Genomic DNA, 17,111 nt, shown 5'->3' with positions numbered 1-17,111 from the left:
AACAGTGACAGGAACTACAGCCAATCAATTCTCTTCAAATAAAGTGACAAAAACCGATATGTTTCATACCACAAACACAGATTTAAATTTTACATTCCGGACCTTTTGGTTAACTGCCTTGGGCCCCGCACGGACTATCCCACAGTGGGGCCTCTGTCGGCATTCTGTGGGCAAGCCCACATTAGCTATCACACGGGAAACCCTCATGGTGGCCCCAAAGGGCAAAACTGCTGTGGGCCCTGCCCGGGCTATCCCACAGGGGAGCCTGTGTGGGCTTTCTGTGGGCAAGCCCACAGTGGGTTTCCCACAGAAACCCATGATGGGGGCCCAAAAGGGCAAGACTGCTGTAGGCCCTGCATGGACTATCCCACAGGGGGCCCATACGGGTTTTCTGTGGGCAAGTCCAACTGTAGGCTTGCCCACAGAAAGCCCACAGAGGGGCCCCAAATGGGCAAAACTGCTGTGGGCCCCGCATAGGCTTACCCACATGGGGTCCACGTGGGATTGGTGTGGGTTTGCCCTGCCCACACTTCCCCACAGTAAACCCACACATACCCACAGTGGGCCCGCCTGGGCATGTTTGCTGGGGAGACGGACAGCGGACACTCTTTTTCACTTTGATGAAAGGACTGTTCACTTTGATAAATACAGCATGTGTCTAAGGCATAATGCATCACATCTGCGCCAAGAAAACTCTGGAAAAGCTTAATTCAATCTGGCACTCAGTGTATTTTGTCTCTATGATTAACTTTAGAACTTTTAATACCACCAGTCTAAAGCAAACTGTAGCACAAACAGTAGTCATGGGCAGCTGATTTACATTTTAATGTGTGAGAGAGAATCATTGTATGAACCAGAAATACAGAAATCCATTTGACCTTTTGCTGATGAGGACTTCCAGTGTAAATAAAATATATTATAATGAATGAACCTGATCCAAATGTTTGTCTAATACGACGGCTGTTTCCTCAGACAGAGGTAACTCCATCCCGTCAGCGTCCACAGGTGATAAGCAGGAGTCATCAGACAAGAAGGATTCAGGACAACAGAGCAGTGATGATGGAGCAAAGACACAGGTTAGTCAACATGTTATAATGTGTCTGTTCACATGTGAGAAACCACACAAGCTTCACTCTCTGCAGCTGTAGAGATCTTTGAATAATGTGTAATCACTCAGCCGATCAGAGTTTAGACTATTCCCTCGTCATCTGACCACAGCAGAGTGTGAGCGTCACATGACCTCTCTGCTGGAGGAGTGACTGCTGTCAGCTGTAACTACTGCTTTACTAATAAATGACAGATGGTTGATTCACTTTCACTGTAGCATCGTAACATCGCAAATTGTGTCTAAATTTTTGAGAGAAGCTGCTGCAAAATCAAACATTTTTTACAGCAGTAATCACAGAAAAACTCCCAGAGCGACTCAAGATGGCAACTCCTTATAATACAATATTTTGGCTTCATTTTGCATGGCAGCTGGAAGTGGAGACACGTCGTCCATCTTTATATACAGACTGTGGTTTTAACCGCCCTGTAACCACCTCCTGTCTCTCCACAGGCTGACACGTCCTCACAGAAAGACCCTCAGAATCCTGAACATGCACAGGATACAAGTTCTCCACGTCATCCAGGTAGGCCTTCTCATCATTATTAGAGATGACACCATGTTATCAGCAGACTATATAATGGAGGTGGAACTGTGTGCAGCAATGCAGTCATGTGTGTAAAGGCAGTATAGCAAGGGGCTCAAGAAGCAGCCTTGGGGGGGGGGTCCAGTGTTGAGGGTCAGGCTGCCTTAGGTGAACCTGCCCACCCTCACCACCTGGGGGCAGCCAGTCAGGAATTCCAGGACCCAGCTGCAGTGTTGAGACTACAATCCCTGAGCTTAGAGTCCAGCCTGAGGGGAATTGGAGGGGGTCAAGGGATGCAGGGAGAGAGGAGCAGATGACGTCTTTCATGAGTCTCTCAAAGCACTTCATAATGAGGGAGGTCAGGGCTACAGGGCAGTAATGATTTAGGCAGGAGGGTCTGGAAGTCTTTGGGACAGGGACTACGGAGGACTTCTTTAGTCATGAGGGACCTGGACCTGAGTGCCTCATTTCCTTCCCTTTCATGTACCAACATGCTCTGGAATGACAATGAACTTCCTTGAATCCTTGAATCCTTGAGATGCCATCTGGGCCAGCTGCCTTCCTGTTGTTGGTCCGTCTCAGAGCTCTCCTGACGTCATGCTCTGACCCAGCAAACATACCCCTTTGGGACCCATGTGGGGCCGCTGTGAGAATAAAATGAGCCCCGCAGGGGCAGCCCACTGTGGGCTCCGTTACTGGTGTGAAATGCGGGGCACGAGTGGGCCCCACACTATGGGGCCCACAGTGGTCCCGAGTGGGGCCCACACAGCCCACCTGGGCCCACTGGGGCACGTTGCGGGCCCACAGTGGGCCTCAGTGGGGCCCACACTCAGCCTACACTTTGGGCTGGGTGTGGGCTGTCCCACTGGGGCACCACCTGGGCCCCATAGTGTGGGGCCCACATGTGCCCCGCATTTCACGCCGGTAACGAGGCCCACAGTGGGCTGCCCCTGCGGGGCTCATTTTTCTTCCTTAAGTCACCCCACACAGCCCCCAAAGGGGCATGTTGCTGGGATTAGGGTGAGAAAAACAATCAAAAGGCCTTCAGCAGATAAAAACTTTTAACAAACAGTGACAGGAACTACAGCCAATCAATTCTCTTCAAATAAAGTGACAAAAACCGATATGTTTCATACCACAAACACAGATTTAAATTTTACATTCCGGACCTTTTGGTTAACTGCCTTGGGCCCCGCACGGACTATCCCACAGTGGGGCCTCTGTTGGCATTCTGTGGGCAAGCCCACATTAGCTATCACACAGGAAACCCTCATGGTGGTCCCAAAGTGCAAAACTGCTGTGGGCCCCGCACGGACTATCCCACAGTGGGGCCTCTGTCGGCATTCTGTGGGCAAGCCCACATTAGCTATCATACGGGAAACCCTCATGGTGGCCCCAAAGGGCAAAACTGCTGTGGGCCCTGCCCGGGCTATCCCACAGGGGAGCCTGTGTGGGCTTTCTGTGGGCAAGCCCACAGTGGGTTTCCCACAGAAACCCATGATGGGGGCCCAAAAGGGCAAGACTGCTGTAGGCCCTGCATGGACTATCCCACAGGGGGCCCATACGGGTTTTCTGTGGGCAAGTCCAACTGTAGGCTTGCCCACAGAAAGCCCACAGAGGGGCCCCAAATGGGCAAAACTGCTGTGGGCCCCGCATAGGCTTACCCACATGGGGTCCACGTGGGATTGGTGTGGGTTTGCCCTGCCCACACTTCCCCACAGTAAACCCACACATACCCACAGTGGGCCCGCCTGGGCATGTTTGCTGGGGAGACGGACAGCGGACACTCTTTTTCACTTTGATGAAAGGACTGTTCACTTTGATAAATACAGCATGTGTCTAAGGCATAATGCATCACATCTGCGCCAAGAAAACTCTGGAAAAGCTTAATTCAATCTGGCACTCAGTGTATTTTGTCTCTATGATTAACTTTAGAACTTTTAATACCACCAGTCTAAAGCAAACTGTAGCACAAACAGTAGTCATGGGCAGCTGATTTACATTTTAATGTGTGAGAGAGAATCATTGTATGAACCAGAAATACAGAAATCCATTTGACCTTTTGCTGATGAGGACTTCCAGTGTAAATAAAATATATTATAATGAATGAACCTGATCCAAATGTTTGTCTAATACGACGGCTGTTTCCTCAGACGGAGGTAACTCCATCCCGTCAGCGTCCACAGGTGATAAGCAGGAGTCATCAGACAAGAAGGATTCAGGACAACAGAGCAGTGATGATGGAGCAAAGACACAGGTTAGTCAACATGTTATAATGTGTCTGTTCACATGTGAGAAACCACACAAGCTTCACTCTCTGCAGCTGTAGAGATCTTTGAATAATGTGTAATCACTCAGCCGATCAGAGTTTAGACTATTCCCTCGTCATCTGACCACAGCAGAGTGTGAGCGTCACATGACCTCTCTGCTGGAGGAGTGACTGCTGTCAGCTGTAACTACTGCTTTACTAATAAATGACAGATGGTTGATTCACTTTCACTGTAGCATCGTAACATCGCAAATTGTGTCTAAATTTTTGAGAGAAGCTGCTGCAAAATCAAACATTTTTTACAGCAGTAATCACAGAAAATCTCCCAGAGCGACTCAAGATGGCAACTCCTTATAATACAATATTTTGGCTTCATTTTGCATGGCAGCTGGAAGTGGAGACACGTCGTCCATCTTTATATACAGACTGTGGTTTTAACCGCCCTGTAACCACCTCCTGTCTCTCCACAGGCTGACACGTCCTCACAGAAAGACCCTCAGAATCCTGAACATGCACAGGATACAAGTTCTCCACGTCATCCAGGTAGGCCTTCTCATCATTATTAGAGATGACACCATGTTATCAGCAGACTATATAATGGAGGTGGAACTGTGTGCAGCAATGCAGTCATGTGTGTAAAGGCAGTATAGCAAGGGGCTCAAGAAGCAGCCTTGGGGGGGGGGGTCCAGTGTTGAGGGTCAGGCTGCCTTAGGTGAACCTGCCCACCCTCACCACCTGGGGGCAGCCAGTCAGGAATTCCAGGACCCAGCTGCAGTGTTGAGACTACAATCCCTGAGCTTAGAGTCCAGCCTGAGGGGAATTGGAGGGGGTCAAGGGATGCAGGGAGAGAGGAGCAGATGACGTCTTTCATGAGTCTCTCAAAGCACTTCATAATGAGGGAGGTCAGGGCTACAGGGCAGTAATGATTTAGGCAGGAGGGTCTGGAAGTCTTTGGGACAGGGACTACGGAGGACTTCTTTAGTCATGAGGGACCTGGACCTGAGTGCCTCATTTCCTTCCCTTTCATGTACCAACATGCTCTGGAATGACAATGAACTTCCTTGAATCCTTGAATCCTTGAGATGCCATCTGGGCCAGCTGCCTTCCTGTTGTTGGTCCGTCTCAGAGCTCTCCTAACGTCATGCTCTGACCCAGCAAACATACCCCTTTGGGACCCATGTGGGGCCGCTGTGAGAATAAAATGAGCCCCGCAGGGGCAGCCCACTGTGGGCTCCGTTACTGGTGTGAAATGCGGGGCACGAGTGGGCCCCACACTATGGGGCCCACAGTGGTCCCGAGTGGGGCCCACACAGCCCACCTGGGCCCACTGGGGCACGTTGCGGGCCCACAGTGGGCCTCAGTGGGGCCCACACTCAGCCTACACTTTGGGCTGGGTGTGGGCTGTCCCACTGGGGCACCACCTGGGCCCCATAGTGTGGGGCCCACATGTGCCCCGCATTTCACGCCGGTAACGAGGCCCACAGTGGGCTGCCCCTGCGGGGCTCATTTTTCTTCCTTAAGTCACCCCACACAGCCCCCAAAGGGGCATGTTGCTGGGATTAGGGTGAGAAAAACAATCAAAAGGCCTTCAGCAGATAAAAACTTTTAACAAACAGTGACAGGAACTACAGCCAATCAATTCTCTTCAAATAAAGTGACAAAAACCGATATGTTTCATACCACAAACACAGATTTAAATTTTACATTCCGGACCTTTTGGTTAACTGCCTTGGGCCCCGCACGGACTATCCCACAGTGGGGCCTCTGTCGGCATTCTGTGGGCAAGCCCACATTAGCTATCACACGGGAAACCCTCATGGTGGCCCCAAAGGGCAAAACTGCTGTGGGCCCTGCCCGGGCTATCCCACAGGGGAGCCTGTGTGGGCTTTCTGTGGGCAAGCCCACAGTGGGTTTCCCACAGAAACCCATGATGGGGGCCCAAAAGGGCAAGACTGCTGTAGGCCCTGCATGGACTATCCCACAGGGGGCCCATACGGGTTTTCTGTGGGCAAGTCCAACTGTAGGCTTGCCCACAGAAAGCCCACAGAGGGGCCCCAAATGGGCAAAACTGCTGTGGGCCCCGCATAGGCTTACCCACATGGGGTCCACGTGGGATTGGTGTGGGTTTGCCCTGCCCACACTTCCCCACAGTAAACCCACACATACCCACAGTGGGCCCGCCTAAGCATGTTTGCTGGGGAGACGGACAGCGGACACTCTTTTTCACTTTGATGAAAGGACTGTTCACTTTGATAAATACAGCATGTGTCTAAGGCATAATGCATCACATCTGCGCCAAGAAAACTCTGGAAAAGCTTAATTCAATCTGGCACTCAGTGTATTTTGTCTCTATGATTAACTTTAGAACTTTTAATACCACCAGTCTAAAGCAAACTGTAGCACAAACAGTAGTCATGGGCAGCTGATTTACATTTTAATGTGTGAGAGAGAATCATTGTATGAACCAGAAATACAGAAATCCATTTGACCTTTTGCTGATGAGGACTTCCAGTGTAAATAAAATATATTATAATGAATGAACCTGATCCAAATGTTTGTCTAATACGACGGCTGTTTCCTCAGACGAAGGTAACTCCATCCCGTCAGCGTCCACAGGTGATAAGCAGGAGTCATCAGACAAGAAGGATTCAGGACAACAGAGCAGTGATGATGGAGCAAAGACACAGGTTAGTCAACATGTTATAATGTGTCTGTTCAACCCAGTCTCACGGTAATTCGTGAAATAGTCGTCAAATTTAATTTTAGATTTGTGTACATGAACATGAATTTTCCATTTTTTCATGACAATCAGCACAACTTTCAAATTAATGTATTTCAGCCTGAAGTCCTATGTTATCCTATTTTTATGTCAGTTTTGGATAGAAGATCGCTACATTACCCATGATCCTCAGCCACCGTTGCTATTGAGATAAAGACAGTCTGCTTTGTCACACTTTAAAAAACTTCTATATACTATCATATCTACTATTTTTATTCAACTGAATAAGATTTTGTGTGTGTTCATGTAGCCTCTATTGTCATTTACAAAGGCACAGGGTACATGCACTGTACCAGGCCTGATGCTCTGGATGGCCACAGTGTAAAAGGTTTTTAGAATAGCAGGTGATGATTTGAGTTTTCTAAGTTGTCTGAGGTGCTGCAGACGCTGCCTGGCTTTTTATTACTATTAACTGAGTGTGCTGGCTGAATGTGAGGCCCTCAGTGAGGTGAACTCCAAGGTTTTTATGGGAGCTTACTCTCTCCACTGGGGATCTGTTTATGCAGAGAGGGGAGTATGGTTTGTCCTGTCTCCTTGTGTAATTCACCATCTCCTGTTGAGAGTGAGGTGGTTAGTCTGGCACCAGGCATCCAGGTAGGCCCTCTCATCATTATTAGAGATGAGACCCACCACCATCATGTCATCCACAAACTTTATAATCAAGGTGGAGCTGTGTGTAGCAATGCAGTCATGTGTGTAAAGGTAGTACAGCAGGGGGCTCAAGAAGCAGCCCTGGGGGGGTCCAGTGTTGCGGGTCAGGTGGAGACCAAACAGAGCTGAAACTGAACTGGGCTGAGATTCATCAGGTGGAAACAACATGTTGCAATGTGTCTTCTGGATGTTTGCTAATATGTTAGCCCCAACTATTTTATAATATGATAATGTGTCATGTGACATTTTAAGATGCAGGTTTGAGAAAGTAAAGTTTATTATTTTTGTTTTAGGAAATTTAAAAAAAATCTCAGGCGGAGAAATCTTTGAAGCTCTCTCAGCAAGGTGAGTTTACAATACTGATGGATTTAATTTTATATTTTGTAAATGTATAAATGTTAACAATTTTCTTTCAGCAAGGGATTTTTTCTCATCAACTTCATGGAATTCAGTCACAGTGAAAGTCTTCTTGGTCGTTACTGGTAAAACCTTTGGTGCCCATGAAGTCATACTGGAGCAAGTAAAGAAAAATAAACAGCTAACGGTGGAAACCACCACAGACCTCCAGGGATGTGACGTCATCGTCGTCTTCTGTCCAATCAAATGTGGTCTTCAATCAGATGTGGAGGCAGCCATGAGAAACATTATAGAACTGTTCTTATTGTGCAGCTCTTTTACTCTTGGTGTTTTCACTCTTGCAACAGTAAAGCATTTAAACACAACCATGACGTGATCACATGATAATCAGTGATCATCATCACATCACACAGCTGCAGCAGATTATCACTGATATATACTCCATCTCATAACATTTTTTTCTGGGCTCTTGCTAGACTTGCATGACATGCATAAACTATCTATCTAGACACATCATCAACATTTTTCCTTTCAGAAGAGTTCTTGTCCTCACATGAACCAGGATGAAAACAACCTCCACTACATGTTCCTCATATTCCTCTCTCCTCTCCTCTCCTCTCTTCAGATGAGAAACCAGTCATCCTGGTGGTGATGCATCACACCCGAAAACCAGAGCATTCAACTGGGAGGACCGCTGTGTCTGACAAGTTTCCAAATGTTGTGTTGGATGTTCACGTTCTTTTCCACGAGACAGTGAGCGGGTTATTGACATGTCCAAGAAATAATCAAACAGTCAGTCAAATACAGAAAATGTTACAGAAACTCAGTAAACACAGCTGTAGTTCATGATAGTTTTAGTGGTTTTAACGGCTGCATTTGGAGCAACAACACAAATGAAATCAGTGAAGCAGCAGCATCATTACATTATGTTTAGTCTGTCCTCTTCCATGGTGATGGCTCAGGGGTTCAGGTCCTGGAACCAGCACCTGGACGTTCTCCAGATCACATTCTTCATATATGTTATAAATTCAATATAACTTTCCATCCTGCTTCATGCTATATTTCTGTAATTTGTCTTTCTTAGTCTGTTATGTACTAGGAGTGTGCCCGAACACAAATAGTGAGTTGTTTTTTTTTACAAATATTTGTTTCATACAAATATTTTAAAAATGATTTGTTTTTTGGAAGAAAAAAAAACGTTAAATACGAGCACACAGGTTGGTTACGTCGCTATCCCAGTCTTTGTCCTCTTCTCCACAGCAGCAGGTCTCAACAAGGGGAGTCACATCCACCTGCTACATGACACACATTTCCTTATTTGGACATCACAGAGTTGGGGGTGTTCCACAGAGATAAAGTTGAGCTACTGACACATGCAAAGTGCTCCCAAAGGACTCTCTTGTTCCCCTTCTCCTTTCCACAGTTCTGTCCTGCAGAGGGATCCTCCTCTGTCGCTCTTCATGAAGTTTCTTCCATTTTTTCAGTTAAAGGGGTTTTTGACGGATTTTTTCCTTATTTGAATCGAGGGTCTAAGGATGCTGTATTGCTGTACAGATTGTAAGATAATTTGTGATGTGTGATGTTGGGCTATACAAATAAAAACTTGTCAGTTTTGATTTGACATTTATAGCCATTATTAATTAATGAAGTAAAGGGTAACGCTTTATTTTACAAGTCTTTTAATTTTATACTGATTTCTTGCAGGTATTTAAGGGTACATTTTTAGGACACCTTACAGAAAGGGTGGTGCAATTTGGTACATAAACTGTGAGTTTATAAGACTCTGATAATATATAAAATACATATTTTAACACACAAAACTACACACTCAGTTAAAGAAGTTATATTATATATATATAAAGTTATTTTCAGTTTTTTCTTATAATTTGTACCAAATTGCACAACCACTTCTGGGAAATGCTCCAAATTACTGTTAAATACCTGCAAATTACTCAAAAAATTCAATTTAGAGAAAGTAGAGAAATATGTGGAACAATTTTATAGGTTTCTACTCATTACACATTGCTTAACTCCTGTGATATATTATCAACAGTATGAGGTATGAAGAAATCTTTATTATTAATTAATTGATTAATTATTTAGTCTATAAAATGTTTCTCAGAAATATGATAAAAACACACTAAAGATTGTTTTTTTCTGTGAGTTAAGTTTTTATTGTTTGTTTTTCTGTCTGTTTGGAAATATACCAAAAGGTGTGAAGCTTTTGAACCTTTAAAGTGGTTTCATATTGCTGAATAAAGAAAAAGATTCTCAGATGTTTGTAGTGAACAGAATAATTTCTTCTTATTTAAATGTTTTTAGTTGTGAAGCAGATCTGTGGTGTTTGAGATGTTTTCCAGAGTAAAAACCAGCCTGTTAGTGCCCTCTGGTGATGGAGAGGCAACATTCAGTTTTTATGCTCCACAAATCTGAGAAAACTCCCAGAAAACTGCAGGGCCCTTGTCAGCTTGTTAGAGCAGCTCCTGACCTGAAATCTGTATTGCACGTAATGTGTAATCTAGAGTTTTAACTTAAGAAAATCAGTATGAAGCTTTAGACAGGTAGGATCAATGAATAATTATCTCTCTCATTCATGATGTGATTGGTTCACTGATGGAACATCATTCCTGTAATACTGGAGATTATATGTTTATGTTCCATTGATGATGGCTTTTTTCATTCATCACTCACTATCGAACATACTCAGAGTTGATTGATCTGACTCTGATCAGCTGCTTCCCATCTCCGTGTTCATCAACTCAGAGTTCCGGTTTAGACTCAGAGTTTGTTGAACCTGCTCTCTGGAACTGACCCCAGTTCATTGTTGGTTTGGACCCAAACATGACATTTGTTGACAGTAAGAAAAATATAGAAAATCACCAGTGAAATCCTTTAAGCACTCTGATTTCCATCTTCTCACCATGGTGTTCCTCTGTTGGAAGAGAAAACAGAAGGCCCATCGACCTCCCTTCCTTGGATCCATCATCCACCATCCTGCTTCAGGCTTCTCTACCAGCTGATAAACTTTATTGCATCTATTTCCTCCTCCTCGCCCTCCACTGCGCAAAATGACAACTTGTCTCCCATCCCGGCTACGACTGCAAGGTCACGCTTTCATTTCTCACCCGTTTTCACTCGCATCAACTTCTTCTATGAAGACCGACTGACAGACAGCATTCAGCTCTACACAGAGCTGCTCCTTCTGCTGGTTTTGGGGTTTTTAGCAGCCTCATTATTCATATGAACAACAGTAAGCAGCACTTGAATCAACAAAGCCCAACTGAACCAGTGATACAGAAAGAACTAAATACATACATTTATTTGGCAGACACTCTTGTCCAAAGAGACTTACATTTTTTCCATTTATATACATTTGGAACAATTTGGGATTCACAGTGTTTTGCTCAAGGATGCTACAACATGTGTGATTGACATCTGGGATTAGTGGCTGACCCCTCACCACCAGCTACAGCTCAGTTTAAACATGAAAGGGTTCAGTGGATATTGTAGAAGAGACAATGACAGATTCCTAATATAAGAAAGTAATGGACTGTTCTCTGCTTAACTACTGTCTGATATTATGCCTCCTGTTTGTGTTTTTTCTCTTCATTATTACAAGAAATGGGAGAAATAAATCAGCAAAAAGTGCATCCTATAGATTACTAAAGAAAAATTAAGCTATGTTTTCCATGTGTCTAGGTTTACATTTTCTAAATGAAGTCATCTCTAAAGTTGATCATATGTTTCAGAGCGCTGAGGATCAGAGTGTCGATATCATTGTCAAGATCAATTTCTTCATAGTAGTTCTTCACAGGAAAGATGCAGTTCATCGGGATACCGACTGCTGAGATGAAATCTGTCATCTAAATAAAGAAAAAGAAAAGAAAAAAGTATTTCAGTCGACAGATTAGTGGACCGTGTTGATCTCAGCAGGTTTTTGTTCCTAACAGAAACTCACCTTTTTCTTCAGGTACTTGCTCTTATAAACGTTCTTCAGATCCTTTTCAGTTTCAGCACAGGCCCCGTCGATGTTTGTGACCACCACCGTTTGAGGAATCCCTGCAGATACAGAAACACACAAAGCTGTTGGAGTTCATGTTTATGTTCAGAAAATGATTCAAAGTAGGAGAGTAAGAGGAGCTTGGACGTGGAGTATTAATATTACCTATTTCCTAGCTAACATTGTTTGTTTACCTTTGAACAGCAGGGGACAGTTGGTTTGTTTGGCCTCACACGGGGCACCATAAATGTTGTAGTATGAATTCTTAGTTAATGAATTACCTCGTCATTAGGGCACCACCTCCTTTCTGGTTAGGATTTGTTAGTGCCAGGAGGGAGCACTAACACTTGTTCAATTTAATCAATGAATCAGTCTCACAATCTTAAGTTCTTGTCCCAAACAGTGACCTCTGTTTACTGCAGCTCAAAGAAACAGCCTAATGTCTTTAAGGATAAAGACATCTATAAATAGCTAAACGTCTTGAGGATACATGATAAAGCATAGATAATATACAGAAAATAATAAACAAAAATGAAAGTCAAATAAATAAATAAATAAGGCCTAAGAATGATAATAAAAATCATAAAGAAAATTATTTAGCAAGATCGGCTTGAAGTGCGTGACTCGAGGCTTAACGTGTTGTACTGGGAAATGCTGAGGGGAAAGCTAATTCAACTTCTCTAAATAAACTCTTAAACATTATTCACCATCAACCCTTGATCACAAAACCATATTGTGCCTTACTGTTGGGGTGTCTCGTCGTGGTAGAGGTGTCATCTTGGCAGGTCCAGCATTGTTGGTGCAGCATCTCCAGCGGTGTTGCAGTGAAAGAGCCCATATCAGCTGTGGGCTGTGGCGCATCTCAGTGGATGCAGAGGCGTTGAATGCCGTTTCAGGCTGCTATGAAAGAGTCTTTAGGCCGTCTTCACTTCTGGTTTTCAGTATTGCTCTCAGAGAGCAGGTTCAGTATCAAGCGTTCTTCTTCTTCTTCTTCTTCTTCTTCTTCTTCTTCTTCGGGAGCTTACGTTCAGGCTTTATTTGGCTTGTAATAACTTGAGTTAGGTGTCGAATAAAGTTTAGTCTGACTACGCTCAAATCTTCAGTGGTGTCTACTTCAAAATAATATACTGTACGTGTTCACTTCAAATTCTATTACTCTTTATGGAAATACAAGACTTAATGTTACTAATAAAAAAGAAAAACATTAACTTGTTGCAATAAAAGATTAAATTTGGATACATTTGATTGAAAAACAAATGAAAGAGATGTCTTAAGAATTTTCTTGAGGTCTTGGAGGCCAACTCAAAGAGGAATCTCTTTGAGGCTGTTTTTATAAGTTAGAATAAGATGGGAGGAGTTTTAGGGATGTTCTAAAGGGGTTTGTGCCGAATTATTGATGAATATTCAATTTCTTTGTTCTAGAGGCTTTAGGTGTGGCTGGTGGTCTGCAGCCTGTGCCTCCTGAAGTAAAGGAATTTGGGGAAAACTAATTCTGAGTTTTACATGCAAAACTTATACTTCAAGTCACTGTTGCCTATTATTTCACATTAAGCTGTAAACACATTCCTGTCATAATGTCCAAATATTCATGATATTTCTGATTAATAATGGTCCTGTCAGCTTGTATCATATTTGTAAAACCATTAAAGAAGCAGTTGAGCAGTTTATATACATTTCATAATGTCGGTTCTTCTAATAACAAACATTAACCTTCATATTAACACTTCATGATGTTTAAGCATACAATCTTCATTGATTCACCTTTCTCAAACTATCTACACATCTTAAACCATCTATTGAAATAAAGTTTAATACTATAGTGAAAGGAAATAAAGTTCTGCAACACTTATGTGATTAGATTACTTTCAGAAACATATTTAGATATAAGTTGCTAAACTCTTACCTCATAATGTGAATGACATTCAATGTGACTATTGTTTAACAATAAGAGAAAACTTTAAACTCAAATCCTTCAAATATTATCTTTACATTCCTATTATTTTAGAAAACTTCATTCTTTCAACACAACTACTCTAATTTAACTATTGAAATATGATTGTCTATGAGGTTAATGGATAACAAGTTAAACACTTAAAATACAAATACATGGTTATCAAACATTCATTAACTCTTCACATAAGGGAATTTAACTCTTTTCAATAGAGGACAGCATGGTTAAATGTAGTATAAAAGGTTAATAAAATCTAAATCCTATATCTCTTTAGTAGATAGCCATACATATATGAAAGTTATACCATTCTTCTTGTATTTACATGACAAATAACATGATATAAGTTGCATAATGATCAGATATTTAATTTACACGAGTCTCAGGTTTGCCTCAGATTTGTAGGGAGGCTTCACAAAGTCCTCAGGAATGTGGGTTAGTTTTATAGCTTTGTTGATAAGCATCTGTCTTCCCTCTAAGGTGGGAGTTGTTTTACTCCAGTCCAAGTGGCCTTTAGGGTCAGTTCATGCTTTCGTGTCATAATTCAACTTATTGAAATGGTTTCTTAGGAGGTCTTTCTGAGTCTGTTGAGCATCACTGATCAACCCCCACTTACAGTTACAAAGGTCAGCTCTGCAGGCCGAGGGTCAGCTCTTACAAATTTAGGAATCCAGAGAGTCTGTCTCTTATTTTCCTTAAGAATCAAAGATTAGTTAACACAATCAAAGAACAAGCGGTTGTCCTCCTACACCATGCTGACGTGTTGATGTCCTTCTTCTGTCCTTCACCAGCTGTCCCCTCCCCCCCATAATCAACTGACCATAACACCATCCTTAGGGCACACAGTTTCCATCCTCCTTGGTTGATAGATAACATACCCTTCGGTCAGTTTCAGAGACTTAAATGCAGCTGTGACTCAAAAGAGGATTTTGAAAGAAATGCTCAAGACATGAGCCAAAGATTTGAGAAAAGAGGATATAAAGACAAGGCTATAGATACAGCAATACAAAAAAGCAAAATGTCTCACTAGAGAACAGTTACTTGTCCAAAAACAGAAACAACAATAGTGTTCAGATCAAGTTTACTTTGTGACACAATATAGCAGTGAAGAAAATATAATTCAACAAATCATTAAAAGAAACAAGGACATATTGAAAAGTTACAGTTCTCTTAGAGAAGCTCATTCAGATGCCCCTACCATCAGCTTCAGAAGAGCCCCAACCCTTAATGATAAGTTGTGAAGAGTCATCTCCCTGCTGTACATCAAAAAACTTGGTAAGGCATTAGAGCAGGTAACTATAAGTGTGGAAATTGCAATCCTTGTGGTAATATGACCAATACCAACTACTTTACTGATATAACATCAGGTTGTAAGTATGACACATAAATTGCAATACGTCATATGTGGTTTACAGACTTGAGTGTCCATGTGGTTGTTTTTATTCTGAGAGAACAAAGCACAAACCGAAGGCAAGATTAGCTGAACATAAACATGCTATAAGAACTGGCAACCCCCAACACCCCATGGCTCTACATTATAAAGAGTCCGACCACAGGGGCATAGACCATATATCAAACTCAGTAAGGGGTGGAGACAGTTTAAAAAGGCTTTTACAAAGAGATTTGTTTTCGGTATATACATTGAAAGCTACGCAATACCCTGGTTTAAATGAAGAACTTGATTTCTCTCCTTTTCAGTAATTGTCATTGATTTAGGCATCTGGGTTCTGTGTCATGTGCCATCTTGCTTGTGTGGACTGAAACCCAAAATTTGGATGATTATATATATTCTTTTGTCAGTTAATTGCTGTTTTTTTGCCTTGATATTCCTTGATATTATGTGAATACTTTGATATATGTGGTTTCCTCTGCTGAACTGTGTCTGTCATGTGACTTCACCTGTTTACATTAATCATGTGACTACTACCTGTCCATACTGATCATGTGATTACCTGCCAACATATATAGGAAGCAGCCTAAAGGCGACCATTTTATACTTGCCCTGATGAAGGCCTTAATAGCTGAAACACATAGGCATGTTTTTAACTGACTAAGTAGCCATAAATATTAAAGGCTTTTTAAATTTATTACCCTCTTGACTGCCTCAGATCTTATCAATAACTCTAAACTAGTAGGATCCCCAAACTGGAGATCACCAGAAGGACACCTTTCTACACCCAAGCAGCACTCCATACATCTGTGTTTTGACTCTGTAACTTAATATTTTAGACAAGATAGTCTAAATGCTCAGCCATGTTGTCAGTGTAACTGTGTACTCTGTGTACTCAGCAGGGCAGCAAGGTGGAGGAGAGAGAACAGCAACAGGGCAACAAGGTGGAGGAGAGATGGGGTTGTGCAGGTCATGTAACTTTAAATCGCCCTGCTTGTAGAGTATTGTGAGAAACATGAGGAAATCCTGCCAACCAAGTCGGTCTGCAGCATCAAATTTAAAGGTGTATTTACTCATTACTTTAATACACAGTTATAAAAACACAATAGAAGCAGGAGAGAAGGAAGATAACTGGATAAAATGGAGTCGTAGAATCAGAAATGTCACAGTTATGGTTAAGGAGTCCTGCAACAATGTCTTTTGGGAGGTGTACATTAGTGTGTACAGTAAATGATTTGTTAATTTTGAACGTGTATGTGTGTGTGTGTGTGTGTGTGTGTGTGTGTGTGTGTGTGTGTGTGTGTGTGTGTGTGTGTGTGTTTGTGTGTGTGTGTGTGAGAGAGAGAGAGAGAGAGTGAGAGTACATGTGTGAGGGGGATGGAAGGGGGGACTGCATATTGTACAGTTGTATTCATATCTGTTTTTATGACTGTTCTTTGCACTTTGACCACCTGAACTTCCCTGTCTGGGATAATATAGTTTATCTTGACCTGGATTACAGAACATTCTCATGAATCAGTCAGGTTAATGATGAATCAGCATTTTGTTTCCTAATAACTGCAACTATCTGTCAGTTTTAGTGTTTTAGTGTTTACAACAGTAACTGAGGTCAACAACCTTTTAACAGCTTAAGAAACATGTCAGAGTTGTTGTGTAGTGTTGGTACCCGTATTAAAAGATCTGTAAGTCCTTTCATAGCAGGTTTGGATATCGTGCTTTGACTTTAGTTTGTTAGAATGTCCTTTAGTTTACATTTGGATAACAGATTGTGCTTTTTAAAATATTTACAGAACAGTAATTCATCTACATACATGTAGAAGTCAGACCAGTTTGTTCTGCCTCCTGCTTTGAATGTGTTCATGTGTCTCCATCACCTGACGTCTGGGCTGCTTCTATGTGTTTCTCTTTCCTCAAACTTCTTCTTTAAATCTTCAATCAGGTGCACCTTCTTCCTTCTTGAATCAGTTCTTAACTTTCTCATTGTTTTTCTTTCAACACCATTAAGTTACATCATGTGGTTCTTCCTCACTTCTGATTACTTCACTTAGTCTGAAAATATAAAAAAACTTCCTTTTAAAATCTGACG

Source organism: Thunnus albacares, chromosome 11, assembly GCF_914725855.1.
Source record: "Thunnus albacares chromosome 11, fThuAlb1.1, whole genome shotgun sequence".
NCBI classification, from domain to species: Eukaryota; Metazoa; Chordata; class Actinopteri; order Scombriformes; family Scombridae; genus Thunnus; species Thunnus albacares.
Note: the sequence above shows the minus strand (reverse complement) of the source record.